The sequence below is a fragment of the Danio rerio genome, chromosome 19 (assembly GCF_052040795.2).
Source record: "Danio rerio strain M-AB ecotype USA chromosome 19, GRCz13ab, whole genome shotgun sequence".
Taxonomy (NCBI): Eukaryota; Metazoa; Chordata; class Actinopteri; order Cypriniformes; family Danionidae; genus Danio; species Danio rerio.
The window spans coordinates 12,616,104-12,642,352 of NC_141039.2; the positions used below are offsets into that span (position 1 = coordinate 12,616,104).

The 26,249-nt window shown below is 38.4% G+C and overlaps 1 protein-coding gene across 4 annotated transcripts in view; it reads right to left on the reverse strand.

The window, feature by feature from the left end:
* Nucleotides 1-26,249, reverse strand: part of kcng2 (potassium voltage-gated channel, subfamily G, member 2) — a 56,471-nt gene that overhangs the window by 3,981 nt on the left and 26,241 nt on the right. The gene's annotated exons all lie outside the window — the stretch shown is intronic.

A 26,249-nucleotide genomic window follows, 5' to 3' on the forward strand; every position in this document is an offset into this window, starting at 1 on the left:
ACTGCTGTATAGACATCCGTTATGTTGATGTACAAAATAAACCTGATTTAACGTCCACAAACTGGAATTAAAGTGTGTTTCTTTAAAAATTGTACTGGCATGTGGTGATAAAGACGGCAAAATCGCTGTAATTCATTACAAACATTCTCTGTTTAAAAAACTTTTAAAATTCATTCTAGATCACATTTGTTGATGCTGGATGATCACAGAGTGCTCAACAGATCTCTTAATCCCAATTGCTTTGCGCACGTCTTGTCTTGTTGATATGATTACACGCGTTACTACGGTGACATGTTAATACATGGCTGTCAATCAATTCAATGAGCAGGGAAACTGCACTTCTATGGCAAGTTGCGGTGGGCCTCAAAATGGGAAGGATTTGGAAACTATTTTAACGTCAGGAAATTAAAAAAAAGAGACTTATTGTCTTTATATCACCCCAATATGACTGTGGATACTATACTATACCTACACTAACAGCTTACAAAAGACGATTTTCATTATATGTGTCCTTAAAACCTACTGTTTATTTCTTTTGTTTTGTTACTTTCTATTGCTTTGTCAAAGTTGATATTGCCATCTTGTTTATTTTTACTTATTTTTTCTTCGTTTGAGATTGTTTGTTGATACTCTTTGTTTTCATCCCCAGGGGATTTGAAGAGGTAAATGTCACGTGACTTTCAACAACCTGGGGTAGAGAGTAACATCACGAGTTCTGAAATATTTTATTAATTCATTCATTCATTCATTTTCTTGTCGGCTTAGTCCCTTTATTAATTCGAGGTCGCCACAGCGCAATGAACCGCCAACGTATCCAGCAAGTTTTAACACAGCGGATGCCCTTGCAGTCGCAACCCATCTCTGGGAAACATCCACACACGCATTCACACACAACAAATAATTTAGCTTAACACAGAAACACCAACTGAGCCGAGGTTCGAACCAGCAACCCAGTGACCTTCTTGCTGTGAGGCAACAGCACTATACTACTGCGCCACTGCCTCGCCCCTGAAATATTTTAATTATTTCTGAACAACAAAAATAGATCAAGTGTTTGTTTTAGTGGCACAAACCAGCACAAATCGAGCACAAACGAATGTCACCAGTTTGGTGCAATTTAGAGGAAATGGGGTAGAGAGTAACATAACGACTCCCAAAATATTTTATTTATATCTAAACAACAAAAACAGATCAAGTGTTTGTTTTATCAGCACAAATGAATGACACCAGTTTAGTGTGATCTAGAGGAAATGGGATAGAAAGTAAAATCACGACTAATGAAATATTTTAAATATATCTTAACAACGAAAAAAGATCCAAGGGTTTGTTTTAACGGCACAAACCAGCACAAATCGAGCACAAACGAATGACACCAGTTTGGTGCGACTTAAGCAGGTCGCACACCAGAAGCGCCGCTTGGCGGCCCGCCGCGCAGCGCCACGCAGCGCCATGTATTTTAGAATTCTAATCATAGGTTTCTATCAGGATACACACACCGGCGCCGCAAGTCGGCGGCTGTCGGCGGCGCCCGGCGACGGCTCAGGACGCAGTTCATTTTTCAGCCGCGCCACAGAGCGCCATCTGATTAGTTTCGTGTTAATCTTAATCTCTCAGACCCCAAACCAGCATTTATTTTTGTGGCACAAATCAGCACAAAAGAATGGCATAGTTTTGGGGATTATTTGTTTTTACGGAGTGCCAACTTCATGGAGGTCTTACAACATATATGTTCGGTATAGAAACACACTGTCCTTGTATTGCACTGACCTTGTATTTTTCTGTTTGGTTAAAGTGGGTAAGTTAGGGTGTGTAAATGCTGAAGACTTGTTTTTGTTGTTATCTATATTCTTTTTCAATATTACTGTTTTATGGCACAGCATGTAGCAATGTCGCCTCACAGCAAGAAAGTCGCTGGTTTGAGCCCCTACTGAGTCAATTTGCATATTTGTGGAGTTTGCATATTCTCCCAGAGTTTGCGTGGGTTTCCTTCGGGTGCTCCCCACAGTCCAAAGACATGCGGTATAGGTGAATTGGGTAAGCTAAATTGTCTGTAGTGTATGTGTGTATGTCCTGGTCCACCAGGTAGGGGGTTGAGCATTGGGTTAACAACCAACCTCGTAAAAAGTAGATGTTACGATATGCCAACATGGTGTGGCTAAATATCAACTTCGATATAAATGGCCCTGGGAGTAAGTATGAAATGATTAAAACACTGCAGTATTTACTATAAGATATCAGAGAAATTGTTGATGTAGGTAAGTAAAGTAATCTTTTAGGCAAACATTAAGATAAAATTTAGAATTAGTTTACATGTCTGAGCTTCATTAAAGCCTATTTCTAAAAGTCTGCTCTCAACTTTCATAAAACTCATTACACAAACACATTCATTAAAAAGTACAGAATTCTAAAAGCTTTTGTATAACTTGAATAACTTGTAATTACTGAACACTTGAAGTCTGCAGCTGTCGTACTGCCCTTGATTTCTGAATAAATACACTTCAGAAAATATTTAATAAATGCTGAAGACAAGCTTCTTGGACACCAGACAGATTTAATAACCCTGAATTTAGTTTCAATAGCAGTGAAGGTCATCATTGAATGTGTGAGAGAATATAAAGATTTGAAACAACAGTAAATGTGCCCAGATCTGACCACCCACCAGTATCAGGACAAAACTGAACTTAAGTCAACTCAAAAGAAGTTATAACTCTCCTACTGTGCATGGGGAAACAGCAGAAATCTGGCTTGAATAAGAGGCTGGCTAGAGGAAAGGCTCCAAGCCTAAAGTTTGCCAAAGGCATCTTTCTCCACAGTTTAGATTAGTTTGGCTTCAACGCTACAAGGAAAAGAACACAATATGATAAATTGAAAAGAGTGAAGAGCACACAGACTTCTATAGATGCAGCAGGATTAAAAAAAGAAGAAGAAGACACTGATGGTGAATAGGGTAAAAATTGAACTAATGTTTATTTAAAAAAAATTTCTACATAGTTTGTTTTTGTTTAGAGTAATTGCGGAGCATGTCAATCATTGGAAAATATTTCACAGAGTTCATATTTATTAAAGCTCTCAGTTTAGACTTAAAAAAAATGACATTTGCTGTTTGTTCAAACTACTTATTTAAATCAAGCTGAAACAACACAAACATAATAGTTTCGGGGGGCCAATTTAACTCTTTTATGTTCAATCCGATTTAATTTAACTTTATTCCTTTATGCTGTCTTAACACAAATCATTTAGTTTACTCAATTGTTCCTGCAAATGGGTGGATTTAACCAATAAGCGAAATAAGCAGCCGCTTACGTCCCATTTACACAGGGTGTCAGTGTTAACGGCTCCCATTCACTTTGAATGGGTGACGTCAAGCATTGCCGAACTGCATTGTGGATCTGTCGGCACCGCTTCAGAGGCGTTGCTCGCTGCAGAAGTTGGGACTAGCTCAAATTTTTCAAGCGCCGACGGAAGCGTCAGCCAATCAGATTGCTGTATGCAAATGCACCAGCTAGACAGTGGCCTATTGGTGACTGAATTTAATTTGCTGATGCTGCTATGATGATTGCGTTAGCCCCAACTTCAGAGACGCCTTCAGTCAAGCGTTGACGCTGAAGCCCCGTGTGAATGGGGTGTTAGGGCCTCAGGAAATTTGGGCCCCCCCAATAAATAGCTAAAAGATTAAATTATACACATAACATCATTTTCTATCATATTTTGTATGGTGAGGGTCTTACATATTAAATTTTATCGTAATTAACCTTTACTCAAATTTGTCACACACCCCTAATCATGGAGAAGTCCAGCAGACAAGTCAGCTAAAGATTCAGATTTAAGAACAATTTATTATTTTTGATTTATTTATTTATTCACAGAACACTGTAAGAAAATGCAGGGTTCCACACAATTCATTCATGTTGTCCCAACACAAACTGACTACGTTAACACTTTTAACAAATTTATGTGGATTGAACATAAAAAAATTAAGTTGTCCCACTGAAATTGTGTTGATTCAGCTCATTTTTAAAAAGTAGTTTGGACGAGCCTAATAATTTTTTTTGAGTGAAAACAAATCACTTAAAATGTAAAGATTTCATTAAGATAAAACATGAAAAAAACAAATTCAGTGATAAAAAAGACAAAATAAATACATAAAAAATAAATACAAATGGTGCATTTCAGGGCTCTTGGGGCACATGGCTGCAACTGCTTGGGGCCCCAAAATCACTAAATCTGCCACTGTCTGCAAATATAAGTAGACTGAACATAAACAATTAAATTGACCCCCAAAAAACCTTGACAGTTGTGTTGATTAATATTATTTTAATTAAGTAGTTTGAACAAGTAGCAAAAATATATATATTTTAGTGTACTATCAGAAAACGCATATGACAATTTGCAATTAAATATTTGAAAATAATAATAATTAGTAGTGGTACTGTATGTTTTTCAGAGGATCATCAATTGCCCCATAGCAACCAACATTTAACTATTAAATAGCTTGTTACACTCTAATTATCGACACAGACACTGTAAACTGATTAGTGGATCAAACGGCCATTTCTGCATTAATGGGCACATTAAAAATGACACTGCAGACCTTAAAGTCGCACTTGAACTGTTTGACGCATGTAATGCTGTTTCTGAGGGAATAGACTACAATCCTGCAGGCAATCCTGCTTAATTACAAATTACTTTGGGGACAAAAATGAATCAATTCCCTCTAAAGCCCTGATGGAGATGTATTAATGAGCTTCATCCAGACAATATGTTTTTCCTGTCACGGATCAGACAGGCACTTCGAAAAACCATGGCTAATTTATAAAAGGTTTCATTTTCTTATAAGCCCTGCATGATTCACAGCATCCCCTGGAATAATCAGCTTTTTGCAAGCAGGTAATGAACTTCATTAATATTTAAAGGCATAATTATATGTGATTATTGCCTAATAATTGAAAGTGTTGATGGAAAGTATGTTTTGGTTGTTTTGTTATTTAAGTTTTCCCAAGTTAAAAGGAATATCTTTATAGTTTATATCCTCATATGCCCCAAAACATTTTTTTTGTCAAATAAAAGAAGATATTTAGCAAAATGTTCAAGCTGCTTGTTTAAATACATTGAAAGTGAATGGTTGACCATTTAAGTTTTCAAAGAGCATCATAAAAGCATCATAAAAAAAAACACTCCATGCAATTTCTTCATGTTGTCCCAACTCAAATCAATTAGGTTAACTTAATACTTTTTACAAAATCAAGTGAATTGAACATTAAACAACTAAGTTGTCCTAAAACATAATTATTGTGTAGTTTCAACTCATTTTAAATTAGTTTAAACAAGCTGAAAAAGAAATGTATTGAATGTATAATGATCTGCTTAAAATTTGAGTCAAAAAAGTTATTTTAAATCATTTTATGTTGCAGGATCAGGAACATTACTATTTCATTTCATTTCATTTATTACTGTATTTTATAAATACAAAAATATTACCAAAAGAAAATTCTAAGTATAAAACAAATAAATAAATAGTCCTTACTTAAGGTCACAAAACTTGTGAAATTGTGTTAGTAAAGCATTTATACAGACTAACTACATGCCTGAAAAAAGAAGATGTATACATGTTAATTTTGAATAGTTTATTAATAATTTACTTACGCATTACACTCTCAGAAATAAAGGTACGAGAGCTGTCACTAGGGTGGTACCTTTTCAAAAGGTACACATTTGTACCTAAAGGGTCTATATTGGTACCTCAAACGTATATATTAGTACCTAAAACATTTAAGAGGTACAATTTTGTACTTTTTAGGTTCTAATATGTATCCCTGAGATATTAATATGGATAATGTGTCAAACAATATTCAGATTGGGTCAATTCTGTGCAATGACAGCCTTTGACGCGCTCCCAATATTGTTTACCGCTACTCTGAATATTCAGTCTGAAATAGCATGTGAGCGTGTAACCCAAGCTCATTCTGGAAACGTAGCCCCGTGGACGTTTCAGGAGACCGCAATTTACGTGGCCGGAGGTATGTACGGCCGCGTTTAGTTTTTTTTCGAGCGAACGCTGTGGGGCGATGTGGCGCCGCTCCGCTCCGGCTCTTCGCGCTCGCCAGCTAACGGCTCGCCTCCGTGTGGAGGGCTTTCCCGCTGCAACCAGTTTGTCCGCTTAGCTCGCAGCGTTACGTCGGCGGAGCGGAGGCCTGGAGGAGGAGGAGCCGGCCGCGGCAATGACCGGGATCGGGTCCGGGGAAGAGTGGTTCCAGAAATCAGGTAAGATGAAAAACAGAATCCAAAAAATAAGTGGCGAGAACGCGGCGGGATCCGAAAATGCGCTCGAAATCAAAGACGAGGGCTTTTGCTTTTTTTTTTCTGAACAGCTTTTGCAAACCGTCGCTTGGGTTTAGGGAAGGAGGAGGAGGAAGAGGAGGGTGGCCGGGTCAGCCGATCGGCCGGCCGCCCGGTCGATCGTTCGGTCGTTTAGCCAGTCAGTCCGATAGACGGTCGCTCCACAGCGGCCTCCGGCGGCTTTTCATGCGAGAACAGCGCGGGCGTGAACGGCGCGGGCTCCCAAGAGGCGCTCAAGACGCGAAAAAGCGCGCACAGCAGCCTCTCGCTGATCCGCGAAAACAAAAACTGCTCGAATACGTACCTCCCGGGACGTATTTCGCTGTGCGTAGAAACGTCCGCGGGGCTACATTTCGACAATGAGCCCAGGTTGCAAGTGTGGCTTAGTAATAAGTGAAATTCCTGCACGCCACCCGGCCAACCACTACATACACTTCTAACTGCGAATGAAATGGGTTGTCTGCTGTTGGTCGCGGTGGGCGCGCTCGCGTTTTCAAGAGGCGTAGCTTTGAAACACAGTCCGTCCCTGCCGTCCAAAGCTAATATGCTACCTGATTAACATTTTGGCAGATCACCTACTGCACCTTTAATTCATTTAATTAAAACTAATTTTAAGGTAAATGAATACAGTGTGTCGTTAAATGCAAAGCTCCTTTATAAAAAAAAGAAAAATACTCTGCAAGTTCTGAAAGAGATCAAGCCCCAGGCATTTTATGAAGAAGTATTGTAACTCAAAAGTAACGTAGCACATTACTTTCCATAAAAGTAACTAAGTAACGCAACTAGTTACTCTTTTGGGGCGTAACTCAATATTGTAATGCATTACTTTCAAAAATTACTTTTCCCAACACTGTTACTAATGTCTATCAATGTAGAGTTAAAGCTTAATGAATGATGAATAAACTGTTTGCCAGTGCCTAATGAATGATTCATAGATTCCAACATAGCAAAATTTCTCTGGCCCAGCTCTGGCCCACACAATCAGGTTTTGCTTGGCCCACATGCCGCAGTGAATTACGGTACATGACTGGACCAAATCTGGCTTCCAGACAAGGGCCAAACACGGACAATATCTGGGCCAAGTCTCAGCCAAGTTAATAACTCATAACTGGGCCTGAACTGGGCCAGATAGGTTGGTGTGTCACGATTGCAATGAAATTGATAAACCCATGGAGTGATGCACTTTAGGCACACTATGGGCACGCTTTTTCTCAAAGTGACCTGATTGGTAGAATTTTTTTTCTTTACTCAAAAATGATTTTAGTGTATTTTAAATGTGGGTCAAGACTGGCCAAACTCAAATGACCCACTTATCAAATTTTTAAATCTGGGCGAAATACTACGTTTTTCATCTGGCCCAAATCTTGCGTGCCGCCTTAAAGACGGTGCCACCTCTGCCAAACCCGGGCCATGTTTGGCCCACATGCTGTATGCCAGTGCCGGATGAATGCCTGCTGTGCCAGCTTTATGCCAAATCTGGGCCAGAATTCTTTGCTACTAGGGTTATAAAGTGTTACCAAATGTTCTTAAGTTATGAATAGATTGTGTCGCTTTGATCAGAAACTTTTTGAATAAGTGATCGTTTTTCCTCTTTTGTTCTGAACTTCTGATCACATTAAAATCAGACATTTCCCTGTGTGAGGGAGTTTACAGGATAAGAGGCCATAATTCAACATAACTGAACTGAAGGCACATGCTGATCCAGCACTTTCCCCACCACAGGCCTGTAACGCATTTCATCAATATCATCAACCATATGTTCAGTTAATTCACTTCACTCATCTCTTTTTCCCAGCTGTATAAAACAGTTTAGCATCAATCATTCACATTGCATCATAATTACAGGAAGCTCAGATTGCATCACTCAGCGATGCAATGCCAGTCACAATGCACTCAATGGAGTGAGTGACATCACTGTGACTGGTAGGGTAAGGGGTGGGGTTAGGTGAGGTCATTAAAAAGCATTGGATGCAGCTCAGATTGCACTGAACCAGGTCTGCATGCAGACCCCTCTCTATAAACCTAACCCAACCACTAGACCTGCTACTAAGTTTACGTGAATACCACCTCAATAATAGCAGATAGCAGAAAGTGTTGTTTTGCAATACAACCTGAACAGGATAAGTGCGATGCACCTAATTATAACTTTTTTCGACAAGTTAATGACACATAATATAAAGTGGAATCATAAACTATAACCTATTCCTAAGCTTGTTTTTGTAGAAAAGACTTCAGAGAACTGCATGTGGCTATAACTTGAGAATAACCGCCTGGAGTAACAACCCCAATCACACCTACATGTGTCAGTATCTGCATTCCATGTGAGGCAGTAACAATGAATCAAATGGCGTTTTACTGAGAGGAAGCTATTATTTTTTTTAACGGATGTAAGAGTCTGGCCCTGCAGTGTTTTAATTACTGTTATTCGCCATGAGATCCAGCAGAAACAATCACACAGCCCTCTAACATTCCCCACGCTTTCTGAAGCCTGTCAACTTCAGATTCAAAGAGCTGCCGCTAACAACTTCCTTGAATTTCATTTCCAAACTTCAGAGAATATCTGCAAAGCCTTTGCTTTTCATTTGTTATGAATAAAGGTTTTTTTTTTTTTTTTTGCATAAATTGAACTGTCACCTAGAATGTCAGCGTGTTGCCGTAGTCTGACATATGAAAAGTCTGAGTTTCAAAAGATTATGGAAATTATACACTTAAAGTCACCATGAAATCAAAATGTACAGTTCTTTTATATACATGAAATATTGTTGATTCTTGTGGATGATTCATCTATGAACCTCATTATTTTAAGTCAATTCTTGTGCCATCACAATCATTAATCAATTACTTTCCCTCTCCGCTTTAAATAAATTTTCTTCACTTTCTGTCATGCACAATGCCTCGAGGGCAGGCAATTTAGGGTCTGTCTTGTTGTTTGTCCCTGTCTTGGTAATGAGTAGTTTGAACAAATATCAGGAAATTCTCCTTTCTGTTAAGCTAGGTTCACATCAAATGTGGAATTAAGTATTCGCATAAGTAAAATAGACAGTTTTTACAAATTCAATTCAATTCAATTCAACAATAATTGTGTAAAGCCTGGTTTATACTTCTGCGTCAAGTGACTGGCGTAACCCACGGCGCATGCAACGCGCGTAGCTATGCATTTATACTTTTGCGCGCTGTCTCTGTTGGTCTGCATTAACACTTCCGAAACGCTAGTTGGCAGTGAGGTGTAAACGTTCCTCTGTGTCAAGTTTCTTCGCTGCTGTGTTGCTTTTCCTGAACACTTCCGGGATGTACAAGTGGCTCAAACTCGCTCATTTTGAGGCAGGAACCGGCGGACATGCAACAACTTTAACTATGAGGTAAACATAAAACAAAACTTTCCATCCAGAGCTCCTTCACGGGACTCCACACTTGTAAACAATCGCTCCATCAGGCTCGCACCATTCACGCAGGTCTCGGTCCCGCCCAGACTCGTCAGCCCTACCAAGCCGACCAATCACAGAGCTTGCGCTACGCGTCGTTGTGACGTGTAGTTAAATTTTTTGAGAGGTGCACGTCAGTGACACCGACGGCCACAGCGAAGGGCTATACGTCAGCGCCGTAGCATATGCCGGCGTTTGACGCAGAAGTATAAATCAGCCTTAATGCACATATGTACTTTTATTTTGTAATCTTAATTATTGTCCTAGCCAAATTCCACCCATCAGCTCTCACCCATCATAACCTCCTAATCTTTACCCATCCGTTGAATTGGCCCTCCCACTGTTTCTCCTCTCCACCTGCAGCAGGTGTGTGGAGAAAGCATTGGCGACATTTTCCTGTGAATGCCGTCACATCATCCTGGTGGATGTTGAACACTGGCGGTGGCAACCTAGGTTCATTATTGATTTGTACCCCTGTATACAATTCTGGAGAGTGCGAAATAAGTCCTAGGAGGTACTTTTTTTTCCGGTTGTGATTTTTGTGAATCTTTTGCAAAGCTTTTTCAGATCTAATTTTTTTCTTTGGAAGTTCCCAACTGATATTGCTTTTAAAAAGCACCGCTTGACCTGATCTCCCTCTTTCCTAAACCAAACCGACAGTGCTTTCAAAAGCAATCCAGAAAAAGAAAAGCCCTCACAGCAACCTGATTTTTACCCCCTTTTCAGATTTTAGCATGTTCTCACCCCGCTTTTTACTTATTTAATTTTTTGCCTTTTATTTTCGTTTTACCTGCTTTCTGGAACCGTTCTTCACCAGACTTGAACTTCGTCTTTGTAGTCAACTCCTCTCTGTGTCTCAAGTCTGCTGATGTACTAGGCCAGCTACTGGGCAAACAGTGGAAAAGCCATCCACACAGAGGTAAGCGGTCTGCTGGAAGCGCTAAAAGAAACAAAAGCCAGCTGTGATGTGGTACTGCCCTGTAGCATTCGTTTCAGAGACAAAAGGCACCCATACTTAGTACTGGCTACATAATTCGCGCTCTCCAGAAATGTATATGGGGGTACGTTTTCACGAGGGTAGAGGGGTACTGTGTTGGGTGGTGGTGTGGACAGACCCGGCCATATCATTGAAAAAACCTTAGGTGTATGGCAACACACAATAAAAGAGATACAGATGTGGCTACTGATAATATGCAAGTGAAGGAACGTTACCACACTCAGTGCTGCAGTGCTGCAGTGCTGCGCGGCACAGCACAAAATGGTCTAACACAAGAAAGACATGACCAGCAGGGGGCACTTATGTAACATAGTGAACATACTGAACTGATATACTGTAGCAGCCAGAACATGTGAGCGGTGTGATGCTCCACTAGGCATATGCTTCATGGTCGTGCGAATAAAAAAAACATTTATTCAACATATCAATTGTTGTAATGGCCAGCGGTGTTGTCTCTGTTAGAGATTAATTCTTAATAAACTACAACTCCTAAAACTCTGTTCTCATCAACTCTTACAGCAGCTGACAATAATACAATAGCTGACACACAGTTACAGCTGTGGCTCATGATGAACTGATTATAAGGACTATAAGTACACGTCACTTCCACTTACACATTGCCGAGTCTTGTTTTATTACTGAACATTACGCATCGGTTTTTCCAGTTTCTTTTCATATGTTTTGATTCTTGCCCAGCTCCTCGTGTTGATTCATAGCCACCTAGTCTTTCCTCTCGCCTGTGTTTGGACCACGACCATTGGATTACCCTTGTGCTTTTGATTTATTCCTGTTCCTGTTCATTTCCTGTACAACCTTGCCTTTATTTTTTATTACTTTTTTTATAACAGTTTTTTATAAGTCCAAAACAGAACAAAAACATTTATACAATCTAAAAAACATTTTTATAATTATAAAAATATAAAATATAGTTTATAATAATTATAAAAAATATTATATTATAAAAATAAGGAAAAAATACAGACGAAAAAAATAAATAAATAAGTGAATCAATAATAAAATAAATAAAAAACAAGTACCAATCCATCCAAACATGCACCCTTCATTCATTTTCTTGTCGGCTTAGTCCCTTTATTAATCCGGGGTCGCCACAGCGGAATGAACCGCCAACTTATCCAGCAAGTTTTTAAGTAGCGGATGCCCTTCCAGCCGCAACCCATCTCTGGGAAACATCCACACACACATTCACATACACACTCATACACTACGGACAATTTAGCCTACCCAATTCACCTGTACCGCATGTCTTTGGACTGTGGGGGAAAGCGGAGCACCCGGAGGAAACCCACGCGAAGGCAGGGAGAACATGCAAACTCCACACAGAAACGCCAACTGAGCCGAGGCTCGAACCAGCGACCTTCTTACTGTGAGGAGACAGCACTACCTACTGTGCCACTGCCTCGCCCCCAAACATGCACCATATAGAGTAAATAATATACATCAAGTTTTACTTGATCAAACCCAGAGTAAAATTGTCCATGCAATATAAGCGCCCTACCTTCAACTTTAAAAGACAAGCAAGGAAGAAGCCCCAGATTTTTAAAAACTTTTTAGAAGCATCTGCCCTAGCAAAAATTCTTTCAAGTTTAAGAGCAGCAACCATTTAAGTCAGCCATTTATGAAAAGTAGGTGGTAAAGTGGACTTCCAATCCATCAAGATCTCTCTTTTAACCACCACCATACCAAACACAATAGATGTTTGCTGATTATGTGACCATGCTAACACAGGGTCAGATCACCCAAACAGGGATAATTCAATATCTGGACTAATGTTTTCTCCTAAAATATTTGAATAAAACTGAAAAATATTATTCCAAAACTCGGAGATCTCAGAGCAAGACCAAAAAGTATGAGCATACGTTTCCTCCTAGATCTTGCATCTGTCACTGAAAAGGGGAAACTGAAGGGAAATTTTTATTGAGATTAGTTTTGGTATAATGTAGCCTATACCACTTTAAACTGTATGAGTTGTAATCTTGCATTACTAGAACAGGTATGAATACGCTTCAGCCTCTCTTCCCAAGTATCACTTGAAATGTTCATTTCAATATCCTCCTCCCTGGAGGATGCTTGGCCATAGGAGGTTCACACAAAAGATTGTATACATTATGACAGTTCTTGAAGCTCACCTTGCCTTTAATAAACTACTTTTGAATCTGCAAGCCTGTCAGTTTCTGCTTCATACCATCAATGATCAAGCCACAATTTTTTGCGTTTTTACTCTTTGTAGACTGTATTTGTATAATGGAAATGAGCCTATCATTGTCAGTCAATCATCTGCAGAGTTCTCCAATTTCATCAGTACTTCTCACACTAATTTTCACTGTTTGATAAATCTGGTCGTACAGTACATACAGCACATCTGACTGTCCTGATCTGCTCAGGTAGAAGCAGTTTGTTGTGGTTACATAACTGCTCTTAGGATTAAAAGCCCTCTGTCCATCATCGCCTTTTTATTTCCTTCTAAATCGGGCAGCAATTCGGCAATCATCTTTGACAGTGCTCTCATAAGTCTCTTGCTTTTTCTCATTCTCTCAGTGAGGGTCAGTGTTTCCAGTGCTCTTCTGTCTGAGTGTGTGGGCTTCAGTGTCTGAGTGCTCGGAGCGGGATTTTGGAACTCTAGAGCCCATCAATATGATTGGCCTGTCCTATACCGCATAGAGATACTGGGCCTTATTTTAATCTAAGTGCATAGTCTGAAGTGCATAGTGCAGGTTCACTAAGGACATATCCGAATGCACTTCTGCTAGTTTAACAATGGAAAGAAACAGTCAGTGCTCCAAGTGCATGGTCCAAAAAGGCTGTCCAAACCAGTTTGAGTTAAACACAAAGCAAGATATACTGAACAATGTAGGAAAGCAGCAGCTATTTACTTCCATAAAAGTTTTTTTTTGGATTGTTGATGGCTGCTGGCTTCAAACAAGCTTCAAAATATTTTGTTTTCTGTTCAAAAAAGGAAAGTAATTCATAAAACCTTAGAAGCACTTGAGTGTAAGTAAATGATAAGTGAATTTTCAATGTTTAGGTGAATTATCTCTCATGAATCATAAATATATTTTGAGAGAAACATGGAATAAACCACTTTACAGTTTCATCTCCCATTCTAGTCACGTCACATTTTATTTAAAGGTACAATGTTCGCTATTAAAAAACCATTAACTTTGAATTTTGCCTCAATAAACTACTCATTTGTGTTTATTTATGATTAATAGTCAGAATTGCTGCTTAAACTAAAGTGTTACCCCCACTCCCCTTAAAGGGCCATGACACCCCCCACTTTCGGTTAAAGTCTACTTCAGAATTTTTTCAAAAGATGCATGATTAATGGGCGTGGAGCTCCGCGAGCATCGGGCAGGAGTGGGTGTGGCCAGCAGGGGAGAAGGGGAGCGAACAACTTTGTTGACAGTTAGCTCACAAACTGAGACACAAACCGTGAGGAGACGCATGAGTTTATAGTTCACAAAGTTAATATGCAAAGAAATAAACAGTAATTTAATGCCCTGCTACATTTGTTATTCGTAATTTCATATACACATAACCATAATTTATAACATTATAAAGATAAGTGTGTTCATGTAAACACTATAAATGAGGATTCTTCCTCGATCCCCGGGTCTAAATTATAAATCTTGAATGCAGACTCAGTGCAGCAGGTCTCCTGACCTGCCTATTTTAACCATTAGCCCTGCTGGTAATATAGAGGATTTAGGCAAACACAGCAGCACGGCGATGTGTCTGAATGCGAACGAACTCCTGATAAAAGTCAACGTCCGCCATTCTTCAATTCTCGCACTGCTCTCCCGACAAAAATCCTTGTAGCACACACACAGCTTTATGATCGGCCCTGACAAGATCGCAGGGAAAAACATGCAACAAACCCTGTGGATCATGGAAACAAACACATACGAGCCTTCATGAATGGCTATTGCGTGCCGTTGGTCTGCGTCTCACTCACAGCTTGCTTGAAACTGGCAGGTCTGCCTTCGGAAAGCACGTGCTCTCATGAATAATTAAGCAGCCGGCTCTTCTCATAGGATAAGAAAACTCCGCTATGAATAATAATGAGAAACCGACGCGTCATCATTGCACTTGCAGTACTGCGCTACGTGGCCGATTTTGATCCCTCCCCAAAAATCATTTTAAACCCGAAAGCTGAAATTAGCTGACAAAAGCTCAAAATTATCCAGTTTTCCCCACAATTAAAGCTGACAGGTGCTAACATTGTCTTAACTGATGCTCAACACACACAAATCTGTTAATATAAAAAAAAAGTTCTCCAGGGTGTCCTGAACCTTTAAGATCCAATAATGATAAAATAATTAGACATGTATTTTATTTGTCATATTACTTCAAATAGGTAATTCTGGCCCTGTTCACACCTGGTATTAAAACGCGTTTTTTATCGAACCAATCCCAAAGACAAAGCAGACACATTAGCGTTTACACCTACCATTTAACTGTGTGTCTTCTGCTCATTTTCGACCACTTCTCTACTGATTTTATTGAGGAGAGGTTCTCTTCCATTAGAGGGGGAGGGAATCACAAGGGTCACGTTGATGCGCAGTAATATTACCACAGAGAGCAGCTGTTAGTGTTGTTAGTCTTAAAGATGCTGCACAACACACTGAGAATGTTTACGTATCGGATTTTTTCAGTTATTTCAAACCAGTGGACAAAACGTGCAACTAACACATCATCATAAAATAAGACAATGGAGAAAGACGAGGAGAGCGAGCACTTTCATTTCATTTTATTTTCACACACTGATGACATGCGCAGTCAGTGGGCAGACAGAGTGCAGTATTTAGAGGCTGTTCCACCACATTCAACCACATGTGCATTCAAACTATAAGAGCAATCTGACCAAATGTGTTTTTTTATTTTATTTTTATTTTTTTTAAGGTGGACAATCTCAAAACATTTCAGACACTATTCACATCTGTACTTAGCATTCTCCACTTGCAATCAGGTCGTCAAATATGCATCCTAAAACCAGGTATAAACAGGGCCTCTGTTACATGCAATGACTGTCCATTAGGCATGTTTAAACAATAATAATCTTTTATACGGTAATAGGGGAAGGGGCATTGCCAAAAGCTATGGGTTGTTTCTCAATCCCTAGAATGCAGAGAATGGACACATCCGCATGGAGATCGTTCTTCCCAAGTTCCCCCAGAAGAACAAACGCAGAAGACACGTCCTTTGAGAAATGCGATTCTGTGTTCTTTTCTGATAATCATGTGACCTTTATGCATTTTAACAAAACATTATATAAACATTACAACAATTTATAGTTTTTTTCTTTTCAATAACATGCACAAAACTCTTGCAAATATACTTTGCACAATACAAACAAAACATATTTTAAAATGAATTTAAGCTAATAAACACCCTTAATGTGTTTATGCCTTTATTAACCCTTTGATGCACTACGCATAAGTGCATAGTAGGTTTTTTTTCTATACCTATTTTATATCTTGTGCGTCAAAGGGTTATGATTGTTCACCATCTGAATTAGACAAACTACTGAGATAAATAACTTATATCTTTAAACTTAAATAATAAATAGTTTTATAAAATGCTGCATTTTTTCACCTCCTATATATTTGGCCACAATGACATCTGGGACTTAGGGACTACTACACTCAAGTCTGCATCAATGCACCCTTAAAATCAAAAATGCATCCAGGTTCTTCACGTGTCTTCTGTGCTTGTGCTCTTGAGTTTTGGAACTGAATTTTGGCAGTTGGTCCCTTAAAAATGCATATTGAGAAACATGGAAACAGACAAAAATGCTGATGAGTGTCACCTGTGTGACACACCGGTCTTGAGTTCCACAGAAGACTATCTAGCACAACAGTACAGTACCAAAAGAGTGGAGCTAGACTTGTTGCTGAATGCTGTATAGTTAACAGAGAATCGTCAATAGCACATACAACAAAGCAGGAGAACAACAACACAAGTGCCATTCTTTTAAATGCTCAGCAAAAAAACAACACTGTAGTAGTACAATGACACAGCAATAAACCATGCTTAAACAAAGCATGGTTTGCATGACAAAGCAAAAATCTTCAGCTAGTCATATTTTGCAAAAATAAAATAAAATAAGCCACATGGTAAGAAGCAAGAAAAGAATCAATGTCCTCCGTTGTTCATTTTTTGTGCACATTCACATGTTAGACTGACTTGGACCAAATCATACTGCAGGCCAACTGTATAATTATTTACTGTACCACTCAGTGGAAACAAGGCCTATGTTGTGCTGGATGTGAAAACGATGCATTAGTTGGACAATAACTAGCAGCAATGTTAGTGGGAACTCAACCACCATTCCATTTCACTTAGGATGCGCAACATTTAAAGATTATAATTAATACTGATAAACATTAAACAGCAGTCACAACGTTTGTTTATATTTTATTGATAAATCTAACTAGGTGAAATATTACCAAGTTTGGATCAGTTTGGTCTTACTTTAGTCTAGTGGGTTACATTCATTCAATCATTTTTTTTTTTTTTGGCTTAGTCCCTTTTTTTAATCCGAGGTCGCCACAGCGGAATGAACCGCCAACTTATCCAGCACGTTTTACGCAGCGGATGCCCTTCCAGCTGCAACCCATCTCTGGGAAACATCCATAAACACTCATACACTACGGACAATTTAGCCTACCCACTTCACCTGAACCAAATGTCTTTGGACTGTGCAGGAAACTTGACCACCCGGTGGAAACCCACGCGAATGCAGGGAGAACATGCAAACTCCACACAGAAACGCCAACTGACCCAGCCGAAGCTTGAACCAGCAACCTTTTCACTGTGAGGCGACAGCACTACCTACTGCGCCACTGGGTTATTGGGTTACAGTAAAAACTAATTAGCTAATGCATTACTTTTCTAATGCATTTCTCTCAGCACTGGTTGTAATATAATTGAAAATCAAAATTGTATTTTTTAACAGGATATGCATGCCTAATTGATTTATCTTTTATAATTAATTAAAATTTTGGGATGCAGCAAATCCAGAGATCCAGAGACCATGATTTTTTTAAAAGATTGGGTAATGTGTGAATACTGCTAAAGAGTGGTCATACTGTAAATGGGTGGTACGAGTTTTCTCAATTCATGGCATGAAGCCGGAAACAGTATGTTACTCCTTAACGAGCTGATTCAGAGGACTGACAGAAGCAATTAAGTCCTCTTGCTTTAATCATACCATCAATATTTGTAACATTCATCAAGCATGACTGCGTCGCTTGCGTCATTCTGTCAACACTCATTTAGAATGACATGAGAACAAAATGTTGGGTGAGACCTTCTGTCCTGCTTTCTCAGTTTCAGCAGCTGCTAGACATCATAACTCAGGGTCAAGCACTCCGTTAGAGGCTAAATAGACTGACAACTCTAATATTGCTCTCTCCTCTTTGTCAGAGAGTCGGTCCAGGATCTCAGAGGGGCATTTAAACTGAGATGGATGGGATCAGTCGCCCGTGATAAAAAGGCATGAGAGTGCAAAATCATTCGTTTTGTCGATAACTGTTTGAGTGTTAACACTCTTAACATTAGTTGGCACTTTGAGATCCCTGTTAAAGGCTAAATTAATGTTTACGACAGTTCTGATGTGCTTGTTGTAAATTGTGTATACATGCAGTGAGGTAAAAAGCTTGAAACTCAAGTACACTGACAAATTTCATTCAAACCTTTTTATTTCAAAGTTATAAATGGAAACCACACCAATTAATGAGAAAAAATGACAACTTTGGTATGCTTTTACTTATTTTGTAATACTACATTTTTCTATATAACATTTTGCATTTAAAAATTTGTGCAAAGCAAAGATTAATCACAATTAATCAAGTCCAAAATAAAAGTATTTTTTTATAAAATATACACTAACTGGCCACTTTATTAGGTATACCTTACTAGTACCAGGTTGGACCCCCTTTTTGCCTTCAGAACTGCCTTAATCCTTTGTGGCATAGATTCAACAAGGTGCTGGAAATATTTTGCATCCATGATGCTAATCTCACGTTCCACCACATCCCAAAGGTGCTCTATTAGATTGAGCTCTGGTGACTGTGGAGGCCATTTAAGTACAGTGAATTGTACATTGTCATGTCCAACAAAACAGTCTGAGATTATTCGCACTTTAAGACATGGTGCGTTATCCTGCTGGAATTAGCCATTAGAAGATGTGTACACTGTGGTCATAAAGGGATGGACATGGTAAGCAACAATACTTGAGTAGGCTGTGGCGTAAACACGATGCTCAATTAGTACTTATAAGTCGAAAATGTGCCAGGAAAATATGCCCCACACCATTAAACCATCAACACCAGCCTGAACCATTGATACAACGCAGGATGGATCCATGCTTTCATGTTGTTGACGCCAAATTCTGACACTACCATCCCAATGTGACAGCAGAAATCCAGACTCTTCAGACCAGGCAACATTTTTCCAATCTTCTATTTTGTAAAATCTTCTAAATTGTCCATTTTGGTGAGCGTGTTTTAATTGTAGCTTCAGTTTCCTGTTCTTAGCTTACAGGAGTCGCACCCGCTGTGGTCTTCTGCTGCTGTAGCCCATCCGCCTCAAGGTTGCACGTGTTGTGCGTTCAGAGATGCTCTTCTGCATACCTCGGCTGTGATGGGTTATTTGAGTTACTGTTGCCTTTCTATCAGCTGGAACCAGTCTGGCCATTCTCCTCTGACCTCTGGCATTTGCGCCCACAGAACTGCTCCTCACTGGATATTTTCTCTTTTTCTGAGCATTCTCTGTAAACCCTGTAGATGGTTGTGCGTGAAAATCCCAGTAGAGCGGCAGTTTCTGAAATACTCAGACCAGCCCATCTGGCACCAACAACCATTCCACGTTTAAAGTTTTCCCCATTCAGATGCTTGGTTTGAACTACAGCTAATTATCTTGACCATGTGTACATGCCTAAATGGATTGAGTTGCTGCCATATGATTGGCTTATTAGAAATTTGCATTAACGAGCAGTTGTACAGTTGTACCTAATAAAGTGGCCAGTAAGTGTATATGTGTGCATTATCTATATGTATAAAATACAAAAAATTTATAAAAACAATATTATTTACATGGACGTTTAAAAACATATAGTTATATATACAGTTAAAGTCAGAATTATTAGCCCCCCTGAATTAATAGCCCCCTGTTTATTTTTTTTATTTTTAACGCAGAGAAGATTTCTTCAACACATTTCTAAACATAATAGTTTTGATAACTCATCACTATAATAACTGATTTATTTTATCTTTGCCATGATGACAGTAAATAACATTTATCTAGATATTTTTCAAGACACTTCTAAACAGCTTAAAGTGACATTTAAAAGCTTAACTAGGTTAATTAGGTTAACTAGGCAGGTTAGGGTAATTAGGCAAGTTATTGTATAACAATGGTTTGTTCTGTAGACTGTCGAAAACAAATATAACTTAAAGGGGCTAATAATATTGTCCTTAAAATGGTGTTCGAGCTCCGGGTGCTGCAGTAGAGTATTCCAGCCGAAATAAAGCAAATAAGACTTTCTCTTTAAAAAATTAACTTAATTCTACCATAATTTGCCAAGTATCTAAAATGAGAACAAAATAAGTTTTTTTGGTTCAATAAATGCAAGATTTATAGCAATTTGAAAATGTCATTATAAGCTCTATGCTCAAAAAAAGGAGACTTATAGCTAACATGATAAGTAAATATTTGAGAGTAAATATTTATATTTAAATATTTGAGAGTAAATATTTAACTCTCAGTAGCTTTAATTTTATTTCAAGTATTTTATTTGAAGGAACATTCAGTAGAAACACTATTTAACATTTCAAGTGCACTTCTTCAATCTGTGCAATAATCAAGTGTGCTAAAAAAAAAACACAAAAAAAACATGACATTTATTTTGACGGGACTCAAGTGTTTTCTCTCTTCAGTTTGTTTCTGAGTCGCTCAACTAATTCTCTAATTGAGGCATTATAGCACATCGCAAACTCATTACAGATAACAGCAGGTTTCCTCAGAGGCCACAGATAATGTTTCTGTTGTGATAATGTAATTGTTTGCTGTTGTATAATGAATGAATTGAGAGTTTGGTCAGGCTTTGAGTTGGCTTTTGTACTGGCACAGGGTTCAAAATTTAAGCTGCTACAAAAACATTTCTGGGAACGGCAAAGTGGCTGGATTTGAAAAAGGCTCATGGCGTCACATATTTAGAAAATACTCAGACCTTTTGACAATAATAATGCAACGATCTTTTTTTTTAATTTACATCTTGGACACTGCCTGTTCCCTTCGAATGATGCAGCTTTTGAATAGGGAAACAGCTAGTGTTTGTTTGTACTTTATGTATGTATGTAGGTGTTTAGTTTTCTTTTGTTTTCATTTTTTCCCCAACTAAAAATCTGCTACCATGGTTAAAGATTTTGTTCACCTGCTCCTCTTAATTTTCAGTGTTAATTTGCTAAATTTTTTTTCAGTTTGTTGATTGTTTTTGTTCATTCAATACCATTATGGATTAGATCCAGTAACATAGCCAGTGTTTTTTGGAGTCTAAAATGTCAAAATAGTGTAAAACAAAAAAAACGCACCAGCGTAAACGGTGTCTTTCACAATGCTCACTTTGTGTTTGCTCTTTAATGTTAAATAAATTTGAATGAGTTAATGTTAATTAATCTTTCAATGTGGTCGCTGGTTCGAACCTCGACTGGGTCAGTTGGTGTTTCTGTGTGGAGTTTGCATGTTCTTCCTACGTTTGCGTGGGTTTCCTCCGGGTGCTCCAGTTTCCCCCGCAGTCCAAAGACATGCGGTACAGGTGAATTGGGTAGGCTAAATTGTCTGTAGTGTATGAGTGTGAATAAGTGTGTATGGATTTTCCCAGAGATGGGTTGCAGCTGGAAGTTGGCGGTTCATTCCACTGTGGCGACCCCAGATTAATAAAGTGACTAAACCGAAAAGAAAATGAATAAATCTTTCAATGTAATACTGCGAAAAAATTTTTTTTTACCAATCATGTGCTTTTTTTGTCAACATTTGTACAGTTCAACAGTTAAATCCTTTATGAATGCTGTACGCATTGAGGTTTATTTATTTAATTTTAAATAATATTTCCTAATACGGGATTTATACAGTTTTACTGTTGTCTTTATTTAAATTACTTTAACAAACATTTTAACATAAAAAATATTTGCACTGGGTGATTTATGAATAAAATTACAGTGAAAAGCATCAGGAATTCATCACGATAAAAAAAGTTCAAGCTAAAAGTTTTGGAGGCCTTTGTATGATGTTTTTTTTTTTTGCGTAGAATAAATGTATTAACAGCATTATTGACTGTAGCTATGAAAGAAAATATCCACAATACTCTGAAAAAAATGAAGAAACACTAAAACATGGGATATTTTGATTTTAGTTTTGAAAATAATGAAGCAGCTTTAGCCAAATGCCCCAAATATTAAAATATATTAAGTAAAATAATATAATTTTTATCATTGTAAAAAAAGTTTTGGGACAAAATTAAATGTTAATTAAAGATGTTTATTATTTGTAAAGATAAAGGCTTCTTTTTTTTTTTGAGAGTGTATGAATGGACATTAATGGCAGTAGTTTTTCTTGATCTAAAAGCTGAATTCTGTGAGTTTGTGTCAGGATGATGATGCACAGATTTTTGAGCAGTGTTGTTTTTGATGATTATTTTGACTGTTTAGTTTACCTTTTTCTTTATTTTACACATACTAAAATGTATAACTATTCAAACAACAACAGCAACAACCACAATGTATTTTCCAGACATTCACTGGGAAGTAAATAAAGAAAATGGACCTCTCTGAACTATAATTGATTAGCCCTGCAATATGCCTCACAGTCCGTTCCTGCAGGTTATAAGAGACAACTGTGTGTTTGCCTGTATCCTGTGCTTGTGTTTGTGACTGTTTATGCATGTGTCTGCATGTATATTCATACAGAAGATCTGTTTCAGTGTGTGTGCTGAGAGAGAGGTTCCGGAGCAGAATTCATTGCAGGCAGTGACTGATTGTCTCTTTGAAGATAAAGAGCTCCCTGGTTTCCTCCTGCTGTTCTTCAGTGTGGCCCTTTGATTGTGAAGACACCTCGCTCACTCGCTCTCTCTTTCTTTCTCTCTCTGCTTTAATCTCTCCATCTTTATTGATGTCATGCGAAAGGCTGTGCTTCAGTACACAAACACTCCTAATTCAGAACTCAGAGGCTGACAAATGCTCTGGGCACAGGAGAATTGTTATGTTTGTTGGGCTTCCCCTTAACCTCTAATCACATCTGATGTCAGTACCATCACTAATAGTCAAGGGGTTTCAGATATAGGGTCATAATTATGTTATTACATGTACTAAGCTTGATTAATATGTTATTTATAGTGTTTTTGAGTTGTAAAGTTCAATGCTGCTACATTTTTAAAAGCTTAATGTTTTAAACTGTTAGGGGACAATTACGCTGTTGCTACTCGTCAAAAATAGGTGAATATGTGGGGTCTTTAATGCAAAAACACCCACTGCCACTTTATTACCTATGCCTGCTAATTTATGCAAATATGCAAAAATCCAATTAGCCAATCACATACAGTAGCAACTACTCAATCAATTCAGGCATGCAGACATAGTCAAGACGATCTGCTAAAGTTCAAACCGAGAATCAGAGTGGGTTAGAAAGGTCACTTGAGTCATTTTGGTAGTTTTTATCTGACGGGCTGCTCTAAAACTGCTGATCCCCTGGGATTTCTACACTCAATCATCACTGGATTTTAAAGAGAATGGTCTGAAAAAGAGAAAATACCAAGTAAGTGGCAGTTCTGTGGGCAAAAATCACTTGTTGAAGCTCAAATAGATAAAAAAGATCTGAAGAAGAGCCTCTCTGAACGTCAACTTTACTTGAAGCAGATGAGCTACAGCAGCAGAGAATAGGACAAGAGACACTCCAGTCAGCCAAGAACCACAATTCACATAAGTTCATTGAAAATTGACAATGGAAAATTGGAAAACATTGTCTGGCCTGTTGAGTCTCAATTTCTGTTAAAGCTGGGTACACATTAAAACATTTAAAACTTAAATGTTTGTTTACCCAGGAAGATCATTTTATTTTAAAAATGAAATTTGTACCTAAACCCTAACTATAAAGATTTTTGCATACTGAAGTACAAAAGGTTTGGCTACATTTTTTTCCTATTCAAATCTTTTAAAAAAATGGGCACAAATATTACTGTCAATGCCAGGGTTGTCATTACTAAAGATTTTAAGTTAATATAACTTGACACTACAGGCGAAGCAGTGGCGCAGGTAGAGAAGCAGGTTGCTGGGTCACTGGTTTGAACCTCGGCACACTTGGCGTTTCTGTGTTGAGTTTGCATGTTCTCTCTGCATTCCCAAGGGTTTCCTCCGGGTGCTCCGGTTTCCCCCACAGTCCAAAGTCATGCGGTACAGGTGAATTGGGTAGGCTAAATTGTCTGTAGTGTGTGTGTGTGTGTTAATGTTTCCCAGAGATGGGTTGCAGCTGGAAGGGCATCCGCTGCGTAAAAACTAACCTGAGGGACTAAGGGACTAAGCCGACAAGAAAATGAATGAATGAATGAACTTGACATTACCTAAAGTTTTGGCATTAAAACTTAAACAGCTGTATTTAACAAACTAATTAGGCAGCAAAAAATATTTTAATTAACATTTTAATTTCTTTAAATACTTCACCATGTCTTTGTTTAAAATGATTGGTTGCACTTGAAATTCTGCCTTGACAACCACGCTGATTGGTCATTATATTTTATATGACACACGGTGATCATTTTGCTTGTGATGCTGAATTTTGCTGAAGCGCAGCAGGACAGAGGCACAAACTGAACCCATCTGACGAAAGAGAAAAGTAAATTAGTAAGTAGAGATTTAAATCCTTATATACATTTTTCTTAATTGATATACACACAGGGGTGAAACAGTGGCGCAATAGGTAGTGCTGTCATCTCACAGCAAGAAGGTCACTGGTTCGAGCCTCGGCTGGGTCAGTTGGCGTTTCTGTGTGGAGTTTGCATGTTCTCCCCGCGGTAGCGTGGGTTTCCTCTGGGTGCTCCACTTTCCCCCAAAAAGTCCAAGGACAAGGTGGCGGTGAATTGGGTGAGCTAAATTGTCCATAGTGTGTGTGTCAACTGGTGTGTGTGGATGTTTCCCAGTGATGGGTTGCGAGTGGAAGGGCATCTGCTGCGTAAAAAGCATATTCTGGATAAGTTGGAGGTGAATGAATGAATGATATACACACAGGGGCGACATGGTGGCTCGGTGATTAGTACTGTCGCCTCACAGGAAGAAGGTCGCCGGTTCTCTGTGGAGTCGAAATGTTCTCGTGGGGTTCCTCTAGGTGCTTCGGTTTCCCCCACAGTCCAAAGACGTGTGCTATAGGTGGGTCTAAGCTAAATTGTCCGTAGTGTATGTTTGTATATCCTGATACTCCAGGTTCGGGGTTGAGCGTTGGGCTAACAACTCAGCTTGTAAAAATCTGTTGTTACGAAACATCAACATAGTGCTGCTAAATATCGAATTCGATATAAACGGCCCAGGGAGTAAGTGAGTAAAGTGTATAAAAGCTGATTTGAAAGTTTAGTTTATTAGCCAATTTCAAGTCATCTATAATTAAACATTTAAGTTAATTCAATGAAGAGACCACATTTGGTCAACTCAATAAATTGAGTTGTCGATTTTCCATTACTTAAATGAATTGAGGGAATCACTTTTCTTAAATCATTTGAGTAGTCTCAACTTATTTGTGTTTACAGTGCTTGCACCCCAAGTCCGATGCATATTAATGAATCCAATTAATGTGTATTAATTAATCTGTTAATGCATTTTAGATAATATAGGATTTGTGTTGACACCATGTGGATAAATTTTTTCAATGCCTTTTGGATTTTGCCTTTTGCTTGTATGGCAAACCTTAATTGTCAAAACACATCTCAAAACACCTTTGTGGATGCAAAAAACAGAAACAAATACAACCGATTCATTTTTTTGTCCGGAGAATGTTTCGGAGGCTATGTGTAAACACAATTGACCCAACATGTCATCAAATGTGTTTGTTAACATGTGAAAATTACAGGAAAAAATTCAGATTCAGTGTGCAATTACCTTAATTATCCCCAGAGGGAAACAATAGTTGTATAGCAATTAAGGAGCAAATAAACCTAACTGTAAATCTAAACTTAACATGAACTTTGAACTTATCCCCTAAAATCTGATGGCTGATATACAAATCCATTTCACTTTGTGTTGAACCACGACTGTGTTTGTTATGCTTCTGTCAATATTGGATATTGAGTCATTTCAGGTAATAATCTCCGGCTTATTTGCACATTTGTCCTTCGGCTTCCCTTGACGCATCAGGATTACTGATAATAAATATTGAACATGTGAAATATTCACGTTTCATCATCCGAGTGCCTCTGTCATCTTTCCATGCAGATT